This window comes from Mya arenaria, chromosome 1 (assembly GCF_026914265.1).
Source record: "Mya arenaria isolate MELC-2E11 chromosome 1, ASM2691426v1".
Taxonomy (NCBI): domain Eukaryota; kingdom Metazoa; phylum Mollusca; class Bivalvia; order Myida; family Myidae; genus Mya; species Mya arenaria.
Window position 1 is genome coordinate 3,024,761 of NC_069122.1, and position 24,429 is coordinate 3,049,189.

Below are 24,429 nucleotides of genomic sequence, written 5' to 3' on the forward strand. Positions count from 1 at the left end.
GTTTTAAACTGTTTTCGCGAATAAAGATGACCCCTTAGTCCTAGGATATTTATATCAGTTCTTCAAAGAACTCGCTACTCCAAATTGTTTGCATCTTCAAAGAATTCGAATTAAATGCTTTAACATGTTTATTTGAATGTGTTTTAATACACTAAGGTATGTGCATGGAAAAGATAAGTGAAATTAACAAACACAAACAAATTTAAAAGAGTGTCCATCTTTGTCAAGGCCGTTAGTTAGAGTCAATACTAGTTAACGCTTTCTTTTTAATCGAACATAAATAGACTAGCTTGGAAAAATACTTGAAAATATATATCGGCTATGAAAACCGCTGCTAGGGGGCGAATTGTTATTACCGTTGCTTTCAATGAGAAGTCTGCATCAAACCCAGACAGCTATGGTTAATTATTTTCTTCATCTAAAGGATATTTCTTCTCGAATGTTATCGTCATTGGTACAAAATTGAATATCCTTTGTATTTGACATTGAGCATTTCCGTGTAATAATCATATCATTTTTACTGTAAGTAATACATGTTAACACTATTTCATGTCGGACATAAACGAATTACTGCAATAGTACTGAATATTTAAAAAAAAACATTATCAAAATAATTTTATCACTTCTATATTATATTTTATAATAATTATACATATTAGTTTCACATTATTCTCAAAACAACGGAGCGAATCCTTCTTTGAAATATCTATCGTTTCTACCAAAAAATTCAGAGCGTTTGTCTATTACTACTATTGGATATGGTTTTCCTATTGCCTTGACTGCTTCCTTGTACACACAAAATACAGCTGAAGGTTGACTCGCTATCTGGATTGTGTGAACGTTATATGAGTTGATTTAAAGAAAGAAAACATCTTCAATGTATTTAATCTAGTTGTTATACGATTATATTGTTTGGGACTAATATGCGATGACATACAGCCTGGACTAAAGGGTAAAAGAACAACATAATTTATAGTATAACATCTGCAAATGGAAAACCAATCGCTTTGATGCTGGATAAAACTATATATTAAAGGTAAGAAGTTATCAAAATATAAACTCAGTGATTAAAGTTTCATATATTCCTGTGGCATTTCTAGATTCAGAGGCTTATTATGGATGAAAAAGGTCACATTATTATAACTAAATTCATGAAAAAGACTGTTAACAGTCCACAATTTTCGAACGGTAAAATATTCATGACTTCATAAAATCGTTTTATTAAATCTTTCCTGTCCTAAGTTTACATCTTAAATGTGTGTAGTTTATGTGAATTTATGTTGACTGTTTATTTGTGTTTGTTGTTCTCATATTTGTTTTATCTGTTTTGGAAAGTCGTTCTGAAGTACAAATTTACCACAGTACGAAAATGGGAATCAAGCATAACACATCGAAGCAAAAATATACCGAATCAAATAGGAATAGATGGCAACGTAGACGTATCAACTTGAAAAAGCGCAGATAACCCTTACCCTTTTCCATGACTAATTATGTCCAATGATTAGTTATTTATGCTTTTGGCCACCGCGTTGACTGGTCTTAACAATGTTATTGGTGTGCTATGATTTCTGATTTTGTTGTACGTAAATTGCGTTAACGAACTGAATGAATCAGACCGACATATTCTGATGTGTTCGATGTATCACCCCTGCAGAGTAGAAAAGTGTTTTATTCTACAGCATGAGCAATATATTTAGCATGAATCTGCTCCATCATTGTCCTACCAGTCAAATCGTATTTACCTATATTATGACATGTTATTTTTGTTCTTATCTTTGAAGAACACTTACGTCCTGAATTTCAAGGCGGTGCAGATATCTTCATTTTGAAGATATCTTTTCTTGACAACATGTAGATGAACCGCCAGAACGATAACGGTAGAACTAAATTATTTTAGTTAATAAAGATCGTATTTGTTGTAGCAAAATTCCACGATATATGTTAGCCACAAAAACCATTTACGGAGAACTAAACTGATGCATCAAGGATCATCATTTATTTAAACGTAAGACACAAATACTTTATTGCTATGTTTAACTTTGCGCTAAACAGATAATTTTGCCTATTTAATAAATACCATGTTTCTGCGTTAGTATATTTTCGTCAAATGACAGTTGATGTGAACATGTCAACATTTGAATGTTGATCTTGCATGGCATATATTATACCAAGGTGTCGATGACAATATATATTGTGAACAGTCTCAATGAAACGTCTCTACTGTTTTATGATACAATGCAAGCTGTATATGCGGGCCAAAACAAGACGGATATGGAGACACATAAAGTCATCGTGGTCAAAACTTAGCAGACACCAAACAGTCACAAGGTATCAGACACAGATAACAACACATAACAATGTTATTTACATAGACTGTTCGAGATGGATCACTCTGTGTGGGTTACCGCAGTCATACTGTTCATGTTCAAGTCAGGTTGAGTATATATCGGCCATGCATATCTGTATGAGTATGAAACGATATCTCTATGTTGGGGCGAATTACCACAGTAAGAAGGACATAAAACATTTCACTGTCATCCTTTGATTTAAACTTATATTTCAAAAACAAGATCTTTATCCAATTGTTGAGAAAAAATACACCATTATCTTCACCTGCGTTCAATATTCTAGTCAAAGTAAACGGTTCAAATAACTACCTGGAACAGAAACAAGAAAATACAGAAATTATTCGAATGATAAGGCATATCTAACCGAACTTTTAACACTTTTATATTTCCACTTTTACTATCTATATCGTCACTAAAATAAATCTAGATTTTTCTTCGAAGTTAGAATCTTTGATAATGGGCGAACTGTATATGTAATGGATTTATAAGTAAACTGTCCGCGCTCATTAACAACAAACATACGCAATCGCAGGTTTCTCAAATGCAATTGATGCACAAGATTTGCATATGAAAATCAATTCATGACTGATAAGAACTCTTTGAAAACACATTTTAAATTGTTCACGTTAAAAACTTGTATAGGTTTTTGCGGATTGATTACGTTTTATTCATGACAGTAGGCATATCATACCGAGAAATAACTGGGAATGTTGTGGAATGCTAAAACATTTCATATAGGGGGGTATAATTTGCTACAGTCTTTGTTAGTAGGTAATTAAAAGGATCAAAGGATCAAACCATGGAGGCAAACATGTAAACACAGACACTGGCTAAGTCACATGGATAGGGCCCAATAAAATCGCAAAGGAGACACACAGCGTACAAACAACATAAACATATCACAAAATGAACTTGATCACGTAATGTTTTGGTCATCGCCATGGATGATCCAGCGAAACACGAGTTCATCTGGGACTTTAACTAATTCATGTGTACACAACCTCACACTTCCTAAGCATTCATCCACATTCGCAAAACAAATATCAACCTCAATTGAGCTATTATTAGGTTGAAAAGAGTGAATAATAATAAAAAAAAACATTGAGTTATACACACGGACAAACTAACAACAAGTACTCAACCACCAGATACTGACATCACAACAATGGAATCCAGTCGAATACATCGGTGCTTAATCATCGAATTACAAAGCAGTCTGATCAAAATGTAAAGAAAATTTAATATATTGCCGGATTGTTCCATCACATTTCTAAAAACAACATGTAAGCAAGTAGCAAGGACATTTGATGTGGACACTTGATAGTCCTTGAATGATAATTTTACACTTAGAAGTCTGAAAATAAATGTGTGCATCACCTATATTTGTGACAACCTTAAACGGTTTAACGTTTGAATATTCCGAATATCATTTCGCATTATTGACATAATAAATCAACTAGAACTAAAACTTAACCAACTGACGATAAAACCATTACATGCAACTTATAGCTTCGCCAGCCGATGCCGGCAAGGTATGGTATTAAACTGTATCATTGACGTATACTCAATACATGCTTTTATTACATATATAAAATATTGTTATCTAATATAAAGGTAATAATCGAAAAATTCGAAAAGAAATTAGATCGTAGTATTTGGATTGATGTCATGCTCCTTAAAACTTCTTTGTGTATTTTTAAATCGTACGATATGGCAGACGTTTAAAGCAAACAACTTATGTTTAATAATTCAATCAGATATTGGTCTTGGTCAACACCATGATATAAAGAGGAATTTACCTGGTATTGGTTCATTGTGTACATTTAAATAATTCAAAAATCAACTATCGGATATCAGTATATGATTCAAATGTTTATTCTATGACTATGTAATGAGACTATTCTACATTCATGAATGGATATACAACATATCATAGACTCTTTTTATACCATTGGTCTATCTTATAATACCAAATATTTTCCGAATGTTTTTACATAATTTCATGGGAATAAATACCAGTAGGTAAAAAGCCTACTCTCTGTTAAAGATGCACTCTCACTCCCAAAAATGATTAACCACATGGTTCTTATGAAGGATACCTAGTTTGAATTGAAAGAAATGAGCATAAAACATGGTTTATCTACCTTATGAGACTATAGTAGACCATAGTATATCTTTAAGCATTCACCAATAATGTAATATTTTTTTTTGCGCTTTCTGCTAGATTCACAGTAACAATCTTATTATCAGTAATTAGAATTTTCCATAAATGCATTATTTAGTCAGTAGTTAAAGATTAAACAGTCAAAATTGATGTTTGTAATACATGTGTATACATGTGTATCTATTGATTTTGAATAAGAGTGTCACTTCAATGGTTACTTTCGGCTGATTAACAACGAATAACGTTGTGCTTAAAATTCATATCTTAAATAACTTTACTTGCAGATTGGCATTATGTCTTTATTTCTGTTGAGCAGTCCTTCTATTAGAATGTCTGCCTCGAATTAGTTGGACTCTCTGTCGGTCTGTCATTCATTTTGCCAGTCCGATTTTCTCAATGCCTGTCTGTGTGCAAGTAGGTCAGTCTGGATGTCTGGTTTGTGGTCAGTTACTACGACACTTTACCTTTTGCGTGTGCTTTAATTTGTGTTTGCGTGTAGGTCTTCGTGAAATGTGGGTTAGATGTTCTCTTATTATGAGATATTCAAACTGAACTCATAATTATATTTCAAGTCTGATACTAAGCATTCGCATACTTTGGAATCGGTTCAAAATCTTTATGATTTAATTGGAACCCACCCTAAATACTCGGTTTATTACCGATTCAAGTTTCACGCATTGTTGTTTTAATAGCACTTTATTTCAAAGATTTTAACGAAAATACCTCATATACAATCTTAAAGGCAAGCATAACAAATCGTGTGCAAGTTTTGGTCAAGAAAAAGGCAATTCGGTATTCTGATAGACAAAATGAATGACACACCAACATTGAACAGCACTATCTCTTAGTTATTTACCTAAATTAAAGCAGTAATATCAATTTATTAAGAAAAGCTTCTGCTGATGCGTACACTATATATGTTGACACTGTTTTATTAAAATGATCACAAGAACTAAATTCAAAATCACTTGAGGGGTTTATAGCTAAAAGCAAAACGTTACCTTTACACAGACGGAATATTATGATTGTGCTTTTAGCTAATGGTGGTAGGAGATTGAACAGGAACACAGACATTGGGGTTAAAATGAAAAGAAATATTTCTCTGAGTAGCATTCAGACTAATTTGCAACGCTAGGATTCAAACCGGAGTATCAGAAATTGCGCCAAACGGGAATAAAGAAAATAGTTATTCCTGTCTGATGAAATGACATAATGATATTTCCATTGAAACAATTCCAAAATGAAATGCCTATTTTATAGGCTACATGTTTCTCCTTTATTCCTGGACTATACCAAATACACCTAGGAACGTAGGCGACTCTTTGATTCAAAGTAACCTTTGGCCTGATTGTCGTTACGTTCATTAGTCCGTCCATTTCTCCGCCTGCCTGGCTTTGTACTAGGCGATCAGTTTGGGTGTTGGTTTGTCTTTTTGTATGTCCTTTATTTCGTCATTAAGTCCGTATCTTTATCATTATGTTTGTCTTACATCGTTTATGTCTCCATCCCATATTGTTGGTCTGTCAATAAATTGCTGCGCAGCTTTTCGTGTCTTTGCATATGCGTGTGTATTCGTGTATATATTTCATGTTTTCCTAATTATGTTTTATTTATTTACCTCCGACTTAACATTTATATATAACTTCTTAAATAAAGCATAATCTGTGAGCGACCAAAGAATTTCCATGGTTTAATTGAAATTTAATCCCATCATTAAAAATCACGCCTGTGTGGACTGCAGTTAGTGTTTTTCTGCTTATGTTTTCGTTCTGTACGTGTGTGTCTGTAGTTCATTGTCGTTTAGGCCCCTGCCTTGTACCTTGAAACAGGGTTGATCTGTATATTTACGACTTCTTGCTTTGTCATTCTAGTGGGTATTGTATTATTAATTGAAATATATTATTGATTCATTCTTTCTCTCTTTATTAAATAGCAATACGTATTAAATAAATTGAAATGTAAAACGTCGGACCTCACTTTAAAGGCATGAATAGAACCAGAAGGTTAATAAGAGTTGAGCAAGGCTCTGAGGCGACGTGGTCTCAAAACAAAACAAAAAAAGCTATGAAAAAAGATCATTTAACAACACTTAACAATTTTGAGTGAGTTTCTAAAAGCTTTATAAACATTCTTAAAAAAAGCGTTTTTATTCAATGGATTGGATGGTCTTTTCTGTTGATGCCTACATGTATATTTTGTAACTATTTAAAAAAAAGTACACACGGATATTATGGAGGTTATATTAACATTCACTTAAAAAGGATGATGGCTACAAAACTACACTTTGTTTTTCAACTGATGTTGCAAAATACGTGTTATCTTAGAATTATTGCTCTTGCTAGTAGAAAAAAAACCCGCAAGAGCGGGCATATAAAAGAAACAAATAAGTAATACGCTGAAAGGCATTTAGACGGAAAATCTAAGCCCGGACTCATATCAAGTTTTAAGAATATGGCAAAAATTGAAATAAGGAAAATGGTTATTTATAATTGAGGAAAACACATTTTGATAATTATAGAAGTCTCATGGTACAGTTTCTAACAATATAATTATACAGTGGCTATTCCTAAACGATAACCTATGTTCACTTATGTATTGTGTCTGAGTTTGAGATTCAAAATTTTATTTTATTGTAGAATTTGGATTTTTTTTAATTAACATTCCTATACAAAGTTCTCCTATTAACGACATACTGACACAATCATGTTTTAACATTCCCGTGTCTGCCTGCTAGACCCATGTTTAGGAGCAGTCAAATCTGGCAAATCTATTCAACATGCCATGGTGTACGCACATTTTATGACAGACTGCTTTGTTTCATCTTTGAATGACTGAATTACAGTAACGGATTACTTTACGACACCAACAAAACGTACATCAAGAAGTTGAAAATGAACAGAATACTGCTGCCCGTCTGATTACACGAACATCTATGATTTAGTCATATTAGGCATACACGTAAGGATTTACATTGGCTACCGGTGCAGAAAAAAATGAATAAAGATACTGACTACCACATTTAAAGCCTTACATGGACAATCGCCAGTATATATGAAGAACTTGTTACAAGTTCACGAGCCTAGATGCAATCTAAGATCAAAGAATGAAGCGCCTACATAAGGGATTCCAAGTAATATCGTACTGTCTCATTTGGAGAACGAAGTTACATGTATGCGGCGCCAAAAGTGTGAACATCTCTTCGATCTCAAATCAGAAGATTCTAAAACGTTGTTCTCCTTCAAACAGACACTTAAAACTCACTTTTTCCTCAAACAGTATGGTTAATAAACTGTGTGAAGAGCATCAGTATTTCTGCTTGATTTTATATATTCACTTAAAATTCACTCAGAATATTATTTATCAGACATGTACTTACGTAAAATGACAATTATTTGGTATGAAATATTCTCAATTATTAAGTAGAAAACAATTTATATTTTAAACATATATAGTTATCCATTGTTTATGTTAATTTACTTAAATAATTAAGTTATGGATTTTATGTTTATTTCATAATATCACTAAGATTGATTTTGTAACAAAACGATTAACCTATTCATTTACCTTAAAATTAAATTAAGGTATTGGTCACCTTGAGCTAAAAATCAGATTTTGTTCAATTACTGAAGATTGTTGTTATTCATGTACCTTCAACTTGGTATACTGATGAACTTCATCTTCTTCATTTTAGTCATATTTCAAAATCATCCGCGGTGTTTTCGGTGCTTTGCATCAAAATTATATTCTTGTTGCAAATCTCTTTTAATTATTCGATAGTAACTATATCGAGGGTTCAACGCATTACTGTCGTAACTCCATTTTTCAAAATTGTTCAGGAGAAGGAAAAACTTTCTTAATTTATATGTGTTTGATATATTTGAAGTATTTGAACATAACAATGTTGAACTATGTGTTAGTTTTAAACCAAAAAATATCATATATTCAAACATTGAACACAAAAGATGAAATTGATGAAAATTTGACTTAGTACAGTTTCCACCTCAAAAGTCAGATTTAATCAACGTATATATTTATGCAACGCTGCCGTCACTTGACTTACGACAGTTTTCCACCTAATGTTATTTCAATTTGTGAAAATATATTTATGCAACACTGTAGCACTTTTTATTTTGTCATTATCAATGCGAAATATGGTTAATAACTGAATGCTAATGGACAACTGTTATATATGATAATTGGTACAACCACGTGGTGCATCATGTTTAAAAATGCTCATTATTTGAGTTGAATAGAGGTCTAACTTAAATAATGGGGAAAAGGCCAGGTTCTATGAGCCTTAAAACAATGAAACATAAATTAGAACATAACACAACATTACTGTATTACTTTTGAACATTTAATCACTCAAGTATTCAATTTGCACAACATCCTGAATCTCAAATTTAACAACAATGTTTAAGCTTTTACAAATCATAAATTCAAAAACAGCTCTATTTAATATCATTTTCCCAAAGCCAAGCACACTTTCAATACCATCATTTAATTTTAAAATACATTTACTTTACATTCTTAACTTTATAACAATCATACCCATATAACTGAAAAAATGGCAAATTTCTTGATAATTCCATCTGACTATATCAAAATAAAACGACCTGCAATGGAATCTAATAATGACAATAGTGACCATTGTTTTTAAATATAAAAAAATGGTTTGTTTCCATAAAGGGGAATTTCTTATTATTGTACACAAGTTCACTTGTTTTATGAGCTGTAACTCAACCGGTTTAAAATTATTTTTGGACATTGCCAGAAAAAGTGGTTTAGTAAAAGCAGCATAATATCAAGTAATACAAGAAAATCAAACTTATTTTTTTCGGATGACTGCGAAAAATTATTTTCAGACTATACAACGTATAGAATTCATGTGTTTTAAGCATCAATACAAAACGATCAAGTTTTCTCATTTGTGATGGCTACCCTAGACTTTGACACTGCAGTGTCATGTGGGAGTAGGAGGAAAAAGGAGTGATGGACATCTGGAATGATCTGCTTTTTGCACAAGCTTAATAAATCTGCAAACTTCTCCCTGCTTATTGGAATCGCATCTTCCCTCAACTGGGGTAATGTCATTGAACAGGGATTTGGGATGTCTGAACGAAGACGCTTGAAAAGGTCTACTTCAAAAGAATGGACCATTGTGATGTTTCTGATAAGGCAAGGCATTTGGACTGTCAGATGTGATATTAATAACCTTTATCTTGTTCCAATAGACCTTTAACCCATCAGTATTGACTTCAAAGTTTTTGATATTCTTGGACAATTGCTTGAAGTCAATGAAGTCTTTAAATGACATTTCCCTGACATTATATGGGTGGCCTCTCCTTTTCATTCTTATAACAGCAGCCCACTGTGGTGTGGTATAGATTTTGACATGTTTACTTGCCTTTTCAATAGTTGTGTTAATGGAATCATTCTCATTCTGAGTGTTCCCCTTTTCTAGGTACCTGTGAGTTATGGACGTAAGTTTGAATTTCAAAAGGCAAAACCACAGCATTGTAACATAAAATTTGTTTTTATTCTGGGAACAGCAGTTGTCACTATAAAAGATGAATTGCGTTTTACCTTCAATTGCTTTTTGGGCTATGAAATTATAAACGCATCTTGCTATTTCACAGGCTCCTCGGTTTGATATTGACTCATTCCATAAAAAACAATGACCATTTCTGTTTGCCATGTCATACACTGTTAAATTGAAAGTATTCAGGCGCCTCTTATAGTAAAGGCTGCTTTCAAAGCTACTAGGGGTAGGAAGAATTTGCTGCAAATCAAAACAAGCACAAACTAGTGATGCATCTGTCTTTGCCCTTACCTTGTCGATTTCTTTTGCCTCACGTGCCAATGTCTTATTCTCTGTGTGAGTTTTGTAAATATTCTGAAGTTTGGCCTTCTGTTCTTCATTTGAATTTTCAAATGAAACACAGAAGTCACACTGATCTTGTATGGGATGATGAATGGCAATGTTGTATTCATAGTTAAATATTTTCCGGTAAATGGATAGCGAAACTTGAGACTGTGATTGTTCTCTGCATTTTTCTAAATACAAAGAATACAATTTTGAAACACTCAACTCAGGGCCCAAATAGTCTTTGTTTGTATCTTTCCTGCAGTAATGGCTTTCCATTGTTGGAAAACTTTCAATATGTAATTTTACCGTATTTACCTTCTCAGGGGATATTCGGTTTGGCCGATTGGTATGCCGTCCCCTCTTGTCATCCTGACAAACCCTGTTGTCGATAACCTATGGGCAGTGCTAATATACCTTTCAGATATAGAAAGAGTGTGCAAAAAGAATGTCTTGCACACTTTGACAACTTTAGTATTATCATGAACAGGAAAGTTGTAGGAACCTGAAATATTTCGACTTTGAGACTTACCTTTTCTCTCAGTCCTCTTTTTCATACAAGCAAACTTTAAAATAAAGCTTCTTTGTTTGTTTATATCACCCATTTGCCAAAACCTGTGAAATAATGTGTGCCTTTCAGTTGTGTTAAAGTGTTGGTGACACTTGCACCTACATTTTGTTCCACATCCTGGTTTGACAGCCCTGGCTTTTTTTACATTACCTGTTTTTGTAATGTATTCCTTACCTTCATTTCTCCTACGTTTTGCTATGTTCCTTTTCCACTGGTCTATATTTCTCACCCTTCTCCTGCATCTCATTGTTTTGGACTGACCTGTTGCAACATTGGTTGTTTTTTTAATTGGACTTAATTGCCATCAACCCCATCAACAGCATAACCATTAACATCTCCCCCATCAACATCATTGCCATCAACCACATCAGCATCATAACCATTAACATCACCCCCATCAACATCATTGTCATCAACCAAATCAGTTTCATAACCATTAACATCAACCCCATCAACAGCATTGCAATCAACCAAATCAGCATCATAACTATTAACATCACCCCCATCAACAGCACTGTCTTCATCCACATCAACAGCATAACCATTAACATCAACCCCATCAACATCATTCCCAGCAACATTATTACTATTCATCCCACTCCCTTCTACATCATAACATTTAACATTACCCCCTTCACCATCACAATCATAACTATCAACATCAACCCCATCAACATCAGCTCCCTCAACATCATGCCCATCAATGCTGTCATTTGTAATGTAAACTGTAACATTATCACTGTACAAGGTCTCACAAACATTTACATTATTTTGACAAGCATCTCTTCAAGTATTCAAATCAAATGTTTGAAGGAATTCTGAACTGTTATTTAAGTCTGCCATTGCCTCATTCAGAAACAGGTCATCTAAAATGTAACTGTCTGTGTCCATCCGTACTGCCACATTCTTCACTACTGACGTCTGATATATCTGAAACTTCCTGAGCAAACATGCTCATTTGTTAGATATGGTTTGCAAGTTATTTCGCCCTCACGCATCTCACTAAACCCCGACCAATCTGAATCTGTATCTTCTTAAGTATTCATTTTGACTTTGAGTACTTCAAACGGTATATTTCTACTTGTCCCAGGCTCAAGGGACTCAGCTAAGTGGTGAATATACAATGTCATGCTGTCGATATCTTCATGACCTAACAGGACAGCTGACCCATCACATACAGGCATTCCTTTATTGGACCTACTATGGGGATCAAAAAAGAAGATGATCTGTCTGCTTTTCATGATTGCGCATGTGTATGCTGGACTAAAACAACCCATGGTAAATATGCATTTGGAAGAATCCAATTCTTATGCATCTGCTAGTGCGACATTTAGAAAGGGAACTTCGGTACTTTTTCTATCTAAAGTTCCATGCAGTGGATGTTCCTTTACAATGTTAACAAAGTCCAGAACATCAGGAATGTCATCTGTTGACCAGTATTGCCTTTTCAAACTGACATCGCTATATAGTTTGTCATCCCTAGATAAAATTTCATCCATCGTTTTCTCATTCCAGTTTTTTGGTTGAATTGTGTAGGATGTTACTAATGCGCACACTGAATTTGCTACACATTGTCTCACTCCGCCACAAAACACTTCGTTTCCTTGATGCATATAAGCTTTTGCTTGAAGCATGATGTGAAATTTGAAGATTGATAACAAAAATACTGACAAGAACTGCCTTTAAATCAGCATTATTTGATTCCCAACCATTTTTACAAATCAACTTCAGGGAGCAAAAATTTAATCACAATATTTTGCCTTATTAATTTTTTTTTTCAAGACAATTTAACTACTATGGCAAAGAACTATTAGTTAGACTCATTTATTTAACAAATATGTTATCATAAATATCTATAAGTTTTATAAATGTGTTATGGAGAGTTTTATTAAGATAAAACTAAATTCACTTAAGATGCTACTGCAATAATTTATACTGCCTCAAAATATCATATATTTTAAGGTTATCATTTTACTTCCTTAAGCATAAGTTACAATATATAGTTAAGATAAGGACTATTTTGATAAGTATCTAATAAACAAAACAAATAAAAATACTTACAAACTGTTTCCAGACGTGGCGTAAATAAATCTTCAAAATTCTTTGGATTTCATATTTGTTAAAATTTAAATGTAAAATTTACTGTTTTTTTTCTGAGAAAAGTGACATCACATCACTATGACAACCTCATTATGACATCATTTTCTTCAAATTCATTGCGTTACTACAGTGTTGCATATATTTTTGAATCAAACTTGGCATAGTTTTCAGTGCAACACTGTATGTAACTCAAGTTAAGACAGTGTTGCATAAATGAAAATAGTCAAATTAAGATACGACCTTTGGACAACTTTTCATTTTTAGTACTTAAAAATCAATATTTTTCAAAAATATTTTTACGACAGATGGAAAATTGTTAAAGCATGTGAAAAATGCAAAAGCATCGTTTTGTGAAAAAAATTGAGTTACGACACTAATGCGTTGAGCCCTCAATATGTATACGTCCAGTAGCCATGCCATCACGTTTAGTGTATGTTATGAAAATGACTTATGTCATTAAACATGGTAATGGTATTTGTTTTGACTGATGGCTTGTCCTTTTAGATTACAATGTATTATTATACACATACGATCAATCAAATTGCCTAGTCTTTTCATATATATAACGATTGAATGCGTTTAGTACTTAGTGTTTAGTATGACAGATTGTAAAGGCAGAAGATATAGGGCAATTGAATTCATAGGTCGTATATGGTCGTTTAAAAAATAGAGTAATGAGTAATGAAACAGTTGATGTCAAGTTATCAGTCGCACTATTCTGCGAATATTCATGAAATTTATTGATTAAATAATTGGCTTATATTAATTACCTAACAAATCCTATATGTAGGCATAATGCGGTGCGAAAAAATCTTGTACTTAAATGCATATCATACTCACCGTTGAACACAAAGTTGATTATATTTATGGGAAAAGATTGTGTTCTTACCTTTTGAAAGAAATATACATTGAACAGTGCAGTTTTAACCTGATATGATCTAAAATCTGCTTAAATTGTTTAACGTTAAACTACTAATGAGCATATACTGAGATGCTTATGAATAGGTTTCAAATGAACATTAATGAAATGCAATCTAGCATACGTTTTTAAACGAAGGGTCTCACAGTGTAATTGATTTCACAGTGAAGGTAATCAGTTAGTTTGATATAAACGATAATAACATAATAATTTAGCATACTTTTTTACTTAAAATAAGTTTTAAAACAAACACAATGAGATTACAAATTAGTATACATTTTTACTTAACGCATATCGCAGGGTAAAAGGTATCTATGTAAATTGTTCGACAATAAAATATATAACAAAAAACTTGCGATAAGTTTCAGTCATCCGGAGCTTGTGTCCTGAACCAGAAGTTTATTAGGGGTGACTTCATACTTCGCATACATATAGATCGTGTGCGGGAAAAGTGCAATGTATATGAAACATAGATCTGGGGGAAAACCTTATGTTATTTAACCTTTGTTTTTGTGTTCATTCCATATTGTTTTTAACCGGAGGGTTAATCAAACTGACTTTACATTTGTCAGAGTTAAATCCAAATGCCTTTAATGTGTTGACTTTAAATTTCACATACATAACCGTAAACACCATTAATAAATACGCTTCAGTTGCGTTAAGTACTAAATGTTTCTCGCTTAGCACGTTATGCTAATTTTATTCAATAACCGTGTGGAATAGAACAACAAAATACTGGCTTTTAAAAAAAAAAACACGTGGGAATGTCAGATTTTGTTCCATATGTTTCTCAGGCATAAAATACCCCCGGAGCCGAAAATATGTTTAACAATCCTATGGGATTGTCGGGTTTTGTTTAAATTTGTATTGTGTTCAGACAAATAAATTCTGGGCGCGTTAGATAGGTTAGAGGTTTTATCATTTCAAAGCAACAGCACTGTAGTCCGTCATAATCAAACTGCCTCTTTCCTGATTATTTTTTTCTAATAGCATTTTCTAACAAAAACATCCCGATTTTAATGCAGTTTACGTAATAGCCCCTCGCATTTTATTTATTTTCTGTTGCAAGTCAATTGAATTATTGGAGCTTTATATTAGATTTGATTTAATGATTTCAAAGTAATTGCATGGTTTTCTTTTATATTGAAATCGGGGTCTTTCAGAACATTGTTTGAATTGTTCATATTTATATTTATATTATAGCTGTTTATTGAAATGTGTGAAGTATTATATGGCATGAAATTCCTTTGATGATTTAAAATAGTACCGAGTGAACTCCTATTTCATAGGTTGTTCCGAAATGACTACCCCAAAATTGAATAATACTGATAGTTTGATGTAAGTGAATTCTTTTTTTGTGTGAACTTAAGTGTCTGTATCCTTTTACATTGTGCATCTAAACTATATTTTTTTTTTAAATTGTTGTATACTTGACGTGCAATTGTAGCCTTGCGATCCACCTGAAACAAACACATACACCTATGAACAAATGAACGATGAATTAATACTGACATGGACGTACGTATTATATTATAAAAAACAATTAATAGCAAGTATGTTGAATTGTGCGAACATTAACTTTATTAATCCCGTGCCACATTATGTTAATTGTGTAGCTATAGTTTGGTTCCAAACAATCAATCGAACAGATTGATTCATCCAAAGAGTGTTCTTGTATTATTACAGCCCGTGAATAGTTAGCTTTGTATGTACTATTCAAGAGGGGGACACAATGATGCGACTGAACCTTACTGAACTTAGACCATTTTTATTTACCCGGGGCCAATTGGAGGCCTAAATATTTACCGAGATATGTATTGATTGGTAAGATTTAGTAATGAATTATCATTACTGATAATCATAAAGCTTTTCGAAAGTGTGGTTTTCATAGACACTATTTAAGCCAATATCATCATTTGTTGAAAGGTCCCAGCTCTTAGTATCTTAGTGTCAATACCCCTTATGAATGGCCACACTTTTTTCGTACTAAAATGTTTTTTTTACAAACCACTAACGATTCCGTTTAATATTATCCCTCTGAGAGGACTTCCTCTTAATAAAAGTTTTATGATAACCTAAATTAAGTATGCTTCAGTGCAGCTACCGCACAGAATGATAGTTGCTAGAAATTGTTAACAGTGTTACCACATCTGTAAATGAGCAGTATCAATCCAACCGAAACTGCTACTTTTTTATATGAACATTACATAAATATGATGTATCAGAAAATTGTGTTTGTTAAATATTGGCAGGCATTAAAGTAAGTATCAATTTACAAGTCTTATTAATGGTTGTGATTATTAGAGTGTTAAGCAACTATACCGAGTAATTATTGGCAATTTATACTCTGAAAATATACTGAGTGCACACGCATATCGTTGGCAAATTCTAAAGGTTGAATGGCGTCGTCATTTTCCTGACACTAATGATCTGTTTAATTAGTTCATGTGCCACCATTTACTGTCAAGCGTGAGTATAAGAATAATGGTGTGAAAAACGTTACTAGACATTGCACTTTCATCCTTATTATTCAATACAAACTGTTCTAATTGCCAACGATGTAGTGTGTCTCTCTTTCATAGTATGTTAGATATGTGCCCTATACGATACGCTTAAGTGTCAAACTTGCTATAAGTTCATTACATGTTATTTGTTGCCTCACCGCCAATATAAGTTTCGCCGTTAAAAGTGTTTTTATGCTTTCCCAGTATGTTTTACCGATTTGTGATTGTTTAAAAGTTTATACACAAATGCAAAATGAACCATGTGACGTCGTCTATGTTGTCATTTTAAATGCTGAGGCATTCACCTCAATATATATTGTACTTCGGATGATCATATAGTTAAGTGTTTCGTCTAGTGTGATGGAAATTGTTACAATCGTTTGATAATATCTTGGGATTCACTGAAATTCTTATCTTCCTAGTTAACCAACGTTCAAATATTGTCTCGTCCGTAGCGGTGTCAGTCAATAAGGGTAATAATTTGTTTTGTATATTGTGATACTGCCACATATGCACTCGCCCATTAATTTCATACGTGTGTCCAACATTATTTCATGAGATAAGTGTTTTATAAATTATCTAGATGGTTCGTTTACACGAATTATATGAGGTTTAAAAATACTTTAGAGTTGTATACATCTTGTATTTGTGAGATTTTGGGTTTGACCCCTACCGGAATCTCAGGGGTCTTGTGTGAAAGGATCCACCAGGGCGAGACTGGTCCAGTATAATATGTGTTCATCTGGCACCAAACAAGTTTGTTGTCCAGTCCAACCAGATACAGCGTTGCCTAATGGTGTAGATTTCCATATCTCAGCCGTTAGTTTGATTCATTTCAGTGGAACTTTCATCTGGTCCATTTAAATGGAAATTATTACTAGTTGTGTGTCCAGGAAACAGGCACTAGCATGTTCCATTAAGCTATCAGCTTACTAGGCAAAAGAGAGCTAATACATGAAATTACATATCAACTTTTTAACCAAATCTAAAAATAACATTCTTTTGTATGACATTTTAAAAAAAAACTTCAAATAAAAGCAAAACAAATAAGTAATTGTCGAAAATTTAAATATAAACCCTTTTAATGGAAAAGTGTCAACGCTTATGACACAAATAGAAATTTCAATCTGTAACATATAGCAATTGAAGTCATTACCTTAACAAGCTTCACTTGCATAACCTAATTTTGACTCGTACATAGTTAATCAATTCAACTTGATTGATGATAGAAGTTTTGCTGGTATTTAATATAAATGATTACAGTAATTAACATTGTGCTGGGACAATCAGACAAATTCCTACAGTTTAACTGCAGTAAACTGTTGTATAAACCTATAATGTGGTTAAAATGCATATTAAAATTAGCAACCGCAACGGTTTATCGTTATCGTTTTGAAAATAACCAACACCATGTAAACGAATCATGATTGAAGACGCTGTAGCACAGATTGTTAATTAATTTTATGAATTGTTTTCACCTAGGCGTTATTGTAATTATTACTGCATTTTATTTTTAATTTTATGTTTGTTCAGTAAACGGTTTGAACATCACAGATATTGAAAACAAATTTTAGAGATATTTTGATTTTCATGCCAGTGCATTGCTCCCATATAGCACTGCTTCCGATTTAGTCAAAAGCTTATATTGTTATTTTCCACCTTTGGTTCCCTTTTCACAGGCGTCGTCGCACTTTTTATTCAAAAGCCTAGTGGAGTAGAGAGACAAAACCCCAAACAGCTTCCTTATTTTGTCTTTTTTTTCTTTGATTGACACGTTTAAACTAAAACTGGCTTTGTCCAAAAGACATGAGAATGATTTTGCTTCGTCAAATATATTCATTCCTGTGGCATTAAATATGTACTCGTTTAATAAACCTATTGGATAGTGGTATTTTAATTACATTGTCAAAGAAATGAATTATGGGGGCCTTACACAGGTTTTCAAATATAAAAGCTCCATCAGAGTTGTCTGCCATGTAGAAATTGTCAATGTTCTAAAAGATCATTAGAATCGCAGTAAGTGTCAAATTAAAACAAATACAGCTTGAATGCGGTTCCAGCATTAACGCATTTTAGTTGTCAAACTTATAAATTCTTGGAGCCTTAGATTATATGCTTTCAAAGCAAGAGAAGTGTAGTCTATCATAAAGTAAGTGCCGCATCTTTTATTACGACTCGAAATATTGATATTTAAATTTTGGTTATTGAAATGTGTAAATAAAAATTAAAAAAAAAAACCAGCTTGGACTATGTTTCTTAAGAACTTTTTTAATACAGTAGTGATCAGATTGTTTATGTAAGAATAATTCAATTTCTTCAGAAGTCATGTATCACCTCCGGCTAATTCCTTGTTAAAATTTCTTTATTGCTGACAGGAGTTGGTTTTGAGCGTGCTTCTCCAATTAAAATTAAGTGAAACTAGAGAAAAAGTACAAACTGTCCACGATCTTACAAATGGTTTACGAAACAGTGTTGGTAGATGTGAAGTCGAGGAATTATAGTCTCAGCACACACGTACTTTTAACGAGCAACTCCGTTAGCGCTGACGAGACAAGTTCAGCGATTTATAAAATGTTCTCCGCTGTACGGCGTAACGCGGTTATATGTATTATAGCGCGCATAACTGGAACAATTGATCGTGTCAATATAGATGCAATGGTAAAATACAGCAAGCGCACAGTCATGAGTGCTCCGTTAAACTAAACCGTATTATGAGTCTTAGTTTATCAATGAGCAATCTCAATCAGAACTACTATTATAAAACACTATATTTTATTCACTGTACCATATGAAATTACTTAAGGATTTTACACTAAAATGTAATGCTATGGATCGCATCACCAGTAATATACCTATGTCGGTTAAACAGGGTGGAAATTTAAACCATCCCGGATGTTAAAGTTGGTTTACTCAGTGTAAACATGTAAACGTTTCATAAATAGTGTTCAATATAAATATACAAATGGAAATATTTGAATATAGAATCTGCTTTGAAAACTAGTGCTTGGTATTGTTGAAAGTGTTTCTATTATCATCGCTTTAAATGAGAAGTCTCAATTAAAATTAAACCGAACGTATTACTTCATATTTTTTATGTTGGTCTACAAAATTATTTTGATGAATTTATTCATCCATAATAGAAAAATGAAATCAATTGTATTTAACATTTGAATATAACAGTGTAATCACTGTATTATGGAAGAGTACACGAAGTCATGGATTTGAACAAAATAAACTATTATTTAGGCATTTCTTTAAAAAGTAGAATGTTTGTGTACAAAATAAATAAGAATCCTGCTAAAGTTATTTTAATTTAATATATACTATAACATAACAAGTAATATTTTATATATTATTATTAATATATACATATTAATTGTGCTGTTTTTTTTTCTTTTTAGAACAACGGATTATCGGAATGATTATTGTTTTCCACCAATAATCTTCGAGTGCAAATCGAAACCTACAACTGAATGAGTTTTCTTCCTGTTGGACTGCCTGCCTCCTTGGGCACAAACAAGACAGCTGAATTCGTATTCGTCTACTGGACCGTTTTAACGATATATTAATCGGACTAAAGATATAAACTACTGGACGGTGTGTATTCATAGGGAATCGATACACTATTAGTATTCTTGGGATATTTCGGTATGACTTACAACGAGGACTAAAGGAACAAAATCAATATCACATTTGACCGCATCTCGAAGTGGAGAACTATTCGTTTTGATTCCGGATTTAATAGAGTCTTACAGGTAAGACGATTTTTTCAAACTATGATTGAACTGGTACATTGTCATTCTTTGTTAGCTATTTATAAATATGAATATAAAAACACATATTTTATGCAAAATGAATATAACAATATTACATATTAATACATATATGATCATTTCTCTGGTACTGCAAAAGGCACATGCATAGATATAGATTAAAGATATAATAATACTTTTAGCGATATTGTAAATGTGGCCGCGTTAATTTTTTTTTTTTTTAGAAGATTCAATGTTTATGACCTCAAATTATCATAAAATGTATACATTCTTAGGTATTTGTAGTTTATTGTGTCAATGAAGAATTTGAGTTTCTTTGATTATTTGTATCGGCAATTTTATAACTAATGTCAAGTGCAATTAGTTGTGATGAAGTACGCGTTTAAGTATGTTGTCATGATTTAAGTCAATGCAGTCAACTAAATGTTAATTGTTACACAAGTTCGCATCAAGAATTGATTTCTGAGTCGCTGTGTTGATGCTTGATTCGAAAACGATGACATTCGAAAATAGTGTTATTTTCTTGTGAAGAAGCATGGGTGACCATCACCAAAATGCAAAGAGAAGCATCTTTGTTACTCATCTGGCATATTAGGCGGATGAGTGTCCTGTGTAGGTATTGTTTGCTTAAGTGCGATTATTGATATCAATTCCGTATCGGCGTGCATGTTATAATTTTATTTGATTACGATTGCCCAAGTTATTCAAAGGAGAAATTGTCTAAGCCTTGTTATCATCGTCGTTGTAAAAACAAGACAAAAATGGTGCATAATATCAAGTCGGCGCGATAAAAAAAGAAAAAAAAAAACATTAGGTGATAACATGTAAAGTATACATATGTTCGAAAGACTGATTTCTGATAGTTCTGTTATAAATGTTTCTGTTTATGTGAACACGCTTAACTGTTATGAGTTAATTGAACGGACATAATAAGAATATTCATTATGAGCAAATTATCAGAAACTTATTCGTTTAAATGGCATTTGCCAAACAAACAAACCATTATGATAGTTTTTCAAAACTTCCTTTATGATATGGGAAACAAGAGCATGCACTCTACGAGAAACATGGACATGAGGTGTAGAATATGTCAACACGAGCATGCGCTTTAAGATGCAAAATTATTTAAAGGAGTTTAACGATATGGGAAACATGAGCATGGACATAAGGATATAGGAAACATGAGCACAAGCTAAAATAAATGCAAATCAGGAGCATGTACTCAACGATAAGAGAAGCATGTGAATGGCTCAAGAATGAAGTAAACATAACCATGAGCTAAGGATAGGTAAACATAAGCATGAGTTTAAGGATAGGTAAACATAAGTTTAAGCTTAATGATAGGGAAACATGAGCATGAGCTTAAGAATAGGGAAACATTAGCATGAGCTTTCGGATAGGAAAACATGAGCATAAGCTTAAGAATAGAGATACATGAGCATACGCTTAAGAATAGAGATACATGAGCATAAGCTTAAGAATAGAGATACATGAGCATACGCTTAAGAATAGAGATACATGAGCATACGCTTAAGGATAGGGGAAAAGGAGCATGAGCTTAACGATAGGGAAACATGAGCATGAGCTTAAGGATAGGGAACATGAGCATAAGCTTCAGGATAGGGAAACATTAGCATGAGCTTAAGAATAGGGAAACATGAGTATGAGCTTAAGGATAGGGAAACATGAGCATAAGCTTAAGAATAGAGATACATGAGCATACGCTTAAGGATAGGGGAAAAGGAGCATGAGCTTAACGATAGGGAAACATGAGTATGAGCTTAAGGATAGGAAAATATTAGCATGAGCTTAAGGATAGGGAAGCATGAGTATGAGCTTAAGAATAGGGAAACATGAGTATGAGCTTAAGGATAGGGAAACATGAGCATGGGGTTAAGAATAGGGAAACATGAGCATGAGCTTAAGGAAAGGGAAACATGAGCATAAGCTTAAGAATAGAGATACATGAGCATACGCTTAAGGATAGGGGAAAAGGAGCATGAGCTTAACGATAGGGAAACATGAGTATGAGCTTAAGGATAGGAAAACATAAGCATGAGCTTAAGGATAGGGGAAAAGGAGCATGAGCTTAAGAATAGGGAAACATGAGTATGAGCTTAAGGATAGGGAAACATGAGCATGGGGTTAAGAATAGGGAAACATGAGCATGAGTTTAAGGATAGGGAAACATTAGCATGAGCTTATGAATAGGGAAACATGAGCATGAGCTTAAGAATAGGGAAACATTAGCATGGGCTTAAGAATAGGGAAACATGAGTATGAGCTTAAGGATAGGGAAACATGAGCATGAGCTTAAGAATAGGGAAACATGAGCATGGGGTTAAGAATAGGGAAACATGATCATGATCATAAGAATAGGGAAACATGAGCATGAGGTTAAGGATAGGGATACATGAGCACGAGCTTAAGAATAGGAATACATGAACATGAGCTTTAGGATAGGGACACATGAGCATAATCTTAAGGTTAGGGAAACATACACATGCGTTGAAAGATAAGGTAAACATGAGCATGAGCTTAAGAATAGGGAAACATGAGCATGAGCTTAAGGATAGGGAAACACGAGCATGAGATTATGGATAGGATAACACGTTTATTAGTTTAAGGATCGGGGAACACTAGCATGAGCTTAAGATTAGGGAAACATGAGCATGAGCTTAAGGATAGGGGACCATGAGCTTAAGGATAGGTTAACATGAGCATACGCTGATCGATACAGGATACATTAAATGCCACAACAAATAGTTCAATGCGCTAAAGCGTAACGGTTCTAAGTGTTCTTGAAAACAAGCAAATAAAACATATGTTGTCTCATCTTGAAATTGAACTAATATCTCCAAAACAAATGTTCTAATTGTTTGTATTGAAAACATGGAAACGATAAGAGACAAGCAAACTCAATTTTAACATTTACACTCGCAGGTCTTAGTAGTTTGATGTATATATTTTGTTTTTCCTCAATTTCATCTATATTTCCAAAACAAAATCATCATCCTGTTTATCAAATCGATTTAATAACAATATCTTTTTATATACCACAGTGACTGATGAAAACGATAGGGTAAATTTAAACGTTATATTTCACATATATACCCTTTCTCTTGTAACTATATACACCATCAATAAGAACGTATCTAGATTGTTGTTTGATGTCGGAAGAAACGATATCCTGGAGCTCTTCTTATTTGAAATGGATTTACCAGTCACTTGCACTATTTACAATGAAAACATGTTAATTACATATGCACATGTATATTCATAATGCCATTGTTTTCAAAGAAGGGTACATAAATCATAAGGCGTAACTGATGAAAACTCAATGAAGACACATAAATTATCACATATTAAACGTCATGTTTGGCTAGTTCGATTCTGCTTTGTTTATAAAAAATATACTTACAATTAAGAGCAATAACTGGTTGCATATTGAATATTTTGGATGTCAAAACATTTCACATTAGTCGGAATTTATTTCCTAATGTATGTACTTCGTTTTACGGCTGTTATACAAACCAGGTTATAATTCAAATTGCGTATGTACAAATATAGGCTGACATTCGCATGTTTAAAGTATTATATTTTTCTTAAGAGTAGAAACTGCAAAACCAAGTATTCATAGGATCGTTGACAAATTCAAAATGTTAAACGGCATCGTCATTTTCCTGACACGGGTTAATGGGCATCCATTTACTGCCAAGAGTTAATATACCAATGATAGTGACAAATACGTTGTCAGACATCGCAATTTTGATATTATCTTAGAATAGAAACTGTAGGATCCTGTCCAATGAGTAATAGTAAAGCATGTCACACATAAAGGCCGTTGTGTAGTGTCTTTAACAATACACTGAAGTGAAAATGTTTGATTAGGAAACAGTTTTTTATCCAACACCTACTAGGTTATTATTAACAATCTGACACTAACACATTCCGCTTGGCCGTCATATTTAGTTGGCATGATCAATTGTAATGTTTTCATCTGGTTTTGGAAGTAGATTCAAGAGTTCAATTTTTTGACCCATTTGGTATAATCGTCTTTATCGAATACTTTTGCGAAAATTGATAAAGCAAAGTAGACTGAGAGTTATACATGGAAGAATGAAAGAATAACTGAACTATTGAATATCGATCAAAGCGGTTTTAATCTAATAAATCAGCAATTT

At 33.1% G+C, this 24,429-nt stretch overlaps 1 protein-coding gene across 6 annotated transcripts in view; it reads left to right on the plus strand.

Moving 5' to 3' along the window:
* LOC128234062 (corticotropin-releasing factor receptor 2-like) overlaps positions 1-24,429 on the plus strand; it is a 339,798-nt gene that overhangs the window by 70,260 nt on the left and 245,109 nt on the right. For 5 of the 6 annotated variants that reach the window (XM_052948041.1, XM_052948072.1, XM_052948030.1 and 2 more), the window contains exon 2: positions 19,874-20,227. The gene's annotated coding sequence lies outside the window, so the exon portion shown is untranslated. Of the gene's footprint in view, positions 1-1,877; positions 2,006-19,873; positions 20,228-24,429 lie in introns of those variants that run through there. The other variant, XM_052948051.1, reaches the window with a different exon arrangement.